The following is a 1,328-nucleotide window of genomic DNA, read 5'->3' on the forward strand; positions in this document are numbered from 1 at the left end:
CGTCTGCTCCCCCTCACAGCCCTGTAATAGACAGAATAATTAACATACATCCTGTACAACTCCAAATTAACCTTTTGGGCAGGTTAATTACCTAATTTCAGCAGGTTAGTTACCCCCTATTTCAGCAGGTTAATTAATTTTTTATCAGTAGGGGAAAATTAACCTTTACCAGATTGGGTAATTAACCTTCTTGAGCATGTTAATTAACCTTTGCTAACTAGTTAATAACATATAAACAGGTAGATTAAAACAAAACAAAAAGTTAATTAAAAAAAATCAGCAGGTAAATCAGCTTATTTCAAGGAGTCAAGTGACCTTATTTTAGCGGATTAATAAGCCCTTTGCGGCTTATTTATTGGCTAAAGTTATTTAAAGTTATTTATAGATATTTAAAGTAATTTACTTCCGCAAAGATATTTCTCTTTAGACATGTTGGGGCTGAGACCACTGGAGTGTATGGTCTGTGAGGATATAAGGACAAGGAGCTGGGATATGAGGACAAGGAGCTGGGATACGAGGACAAGGAGCTGGGATATAAGGACAAGGAGCTGGGATATGAGAACAAGGAGCTGGGATATAAGGACAAGGAGCTGGGATATGAGGACAAGGAGCTGGGGTATGAGGACAAGGAGCTGGGATATGAGGACAAGGAGCTGGGATATGAGGACAAGGAGCTGGGATATGAGGACAAGGAGCTGGGGTATGAGGACAAGGAGCTGGGATATGAGGACAAGGAGCTGGGATATGAGGACAAAGACCTGAGATATAAACAGATGGGTGTAGGCACGGGGCCCAACCACTTTGACTATCCAGGGATTCGAACGCCAACCCTGCACGAAGCATGGCTGCATCTTAAAGCTGCCTAACCAACACATATAATCATTCTAGACCAAACACGTAACTCGCCGGAATCCCCAATCTGAGAGAGATTATGAAAACGACTCGAGCCGTAAGCTGTAACACCGGATGATTAATCCGTGACTAATCACCCCTCTAATGGCAATTAGCATGATAGATCTAAGATCACAGTTAATAGAAGAAAGGTCTGAATTTCGTTGTAAGTTCTGAGACTTTGAACAAATCCACAAGGGCCGTGACGAGGATTCGAACCTGCGTCCGAGAGCGTCCCAGACGCTGTCTTAATCGACTGAGCTACATGGTCAAACGAGTTGAAACTGAAGTTCTACTGAACTTACTGGACCCTTACTTTTGACCATGTCGTAGCTCAGTCGATTTAGGCAGCGTCTGGGATGCTCTCGGACGCAGGTTCGAATCCTCGTCACTGCCCTTGTGGATTTGTTCATTTGATGCATCACGCTATTGTGATT

The sequence above is a fragment of the Procambarus clarkii genome, chromosome 38 (genome assembly GCF_040958095.1).
Source record: "Procambarus clarkii isolate CNS0578487 chromosome 38, FALCON_Pclarkii_2.0, whole genome shotgun sequence".
NCBI classification, from domain to species: Eukaryota; Metazoa; Arthropoda; class Malacostraca; order Decapoda; family Cambaridae; genus Procambarus; species Procambarus clarkii.